Genomic DNA, 2140 nt, shown 5'->3' with positions numbered 1-2140 from the left:
GAATAATATCTGATTAAATAACATATTTAGCACCTCTATGCGGTGGGCAATAATAAAGATATATAAGTTACACAAAGAGCGGAAAAATGGAATGGTTGACCATCAAAAAAGGGAATAAAGTAATATTAAATTTCTTTGTCTTTTTCCGTTCCATTACACATCTAAATGCATCAGATACAGTTTTTTTCCCTCACCATTGTTTGAGACAATAATGCCTGTAAACAAAACACATGCATGATTGCGCCCTGACAGCCAATCGGCAACCTGAGTCATGAGTGTAATCAGGTTGGCTGATTGTCCACTGGAGGAGGTGGAGAGGGGAGGAAAGAACATTGCTGCAAACACAATTCCTGACAGCCTCTCACAGGACTATGCTGCTGATTACAGCTCCAAGAAAATGCATGTGGCAAATACATATTACATCAGGAGATAGCAGCGTAGGAGCAAGCATGGTTTAAATACATGTACAGCTCGACCCTATATACACTGCAAATAGTGGGAGAATTACATTTCTTTATGGGCTCCAGATGAATTGGGGTTTTTTCTTTTCACTGCAGCTATTAACATTGATGGTCTCAAAATTTGTTTCATTGCTTCAGCTATTTAGAAAACCATTGCATTTTTAAGGGTAGTGGCTACTAGATATGCATTTATTATGAAAGAAATAAGGATCCAAGAAAATCATAACAGTCTAGGATGATTTTGAAAACCACAGCCTTTAAAAACCTTGATAGTAAATGACATTCCCTGCCCAACAATAGAGAAAGATCTAGAAGCATTTTCTCATTTCACCCACAACCCCTTTGTATTCTTATAGTGTCTTTGCTGCCACATGCACAAAGGTTGCTTCTGTTTTTAGCTGAATTTTAGACTGGTTCCCAGAGGAATCTCTAACATGTTGGCGTCAGGCTCATTTTACAGAATTATGTCACGTATTTGTTCTGTGCCGCTTGATCTCAGCTATTTTGACTTTCAACAGCTTCGGAAAAGCAAAGGTATAAATTATCCTTTTTCTTATTCTTCCCCAAACAACTCTTATTATTATAAAAAATAATTTACTTAGAGTAAAACAAATTGTTGAACCACACTTTAGGCAGTTGGAGTTTTGAGGGATTTGATTGACCTTTAAAAAACTCTTTAAAGTATTATAATTGAAACTCTCTGCCACCTAGAAACACTCAGCTATTCATACTTCTACTTTTCCAAATATGGGAAATTTTATATTTGTTTTACATGTGAAAATACACAGAGACGAACTAGAGCAAGCAGAACAAAGCCTGCTGAGACCAGCACAGGTGCTCTTGGACTCCATACACATATTGCTCGCCCCTTGGGCCTGGATGTGTAAACTTTGTCACTGCCTTATTAACGTTTTCTTAGACTCCCTTTGGGCAAAAATGATGAAGAGAAGATGCTGACCATCTTTCTTTTTGGTAGATTTTGACCATGTTTCTACCTTCTGTCAAATACTAGGGATAGTGGCTTATCCTTTTAGAATATGCTGTATCTACTGAGAGTAGATGCAGCATATTCTGCAGTAAATGCAGTAAATCAAAATTTGATACCCATCTAATATTGAAGCTTTGTTTACACAAAAAAGCTAAAGCAATATATTTTTATATTATAGTTTCATTTTAGAATCCCTCAAATTCTCGGGGAAAAATACAGATATTCACCCCCCCACAAAATTAGTCAGATTGAAAATGTGCCTGAGTGGCTTTGGACAAGTCCAGAGAGCTGTCAAAGGACATTATAGGCATGGCATAGCACAACACTGGAACGGCATTCAACATGAAGTATAATATAAATGTGATTGTTGATGTGAGTTTTATGAAATGGGAGATATGAATAATTAGCATCAGTTGCACTTAGTCTGAAGCTCCATCCAGGATCTCTCCTCCTGGCGAGGGGATGGTTATTAAAGAGGTGATGGATCACTTGAAGTGCACCATGCAGTAATGGATTGAAATCTTATCTCTCCTTAGCAAATATGCAGGCATCATAAGCTTGCCAGCGAACATCTGTATGACTCATAGAAGCCTTTGGAGAGACCGCTCTGCTCATACAACACCAAGAAGAACTAAGAAGTGAAACAAGTAGCCTTTATTATAAAGAGCATAAATAAAATAAATCTTTACAG

Source organism: Cyprinodon variegatus, unplaced genomic scaffold (assembly GCF_000732505.1).
Source record: "Cyprinodon variegatus isolate N-32 unplaced genomic scaffold, C_variegatus-1.0 Scaffold1185, whole genome shotgun sequence".
Lineage (NCBI taxonomy): Eukaryota > Metazoa > Chordata > Actinopteri > Cyprinodontiformes > Cyprinodontidae > Cyprinodon > Cyprinodon variegatus.
This window is presented reverse-complemented; position numbering follows the sequence as displayed.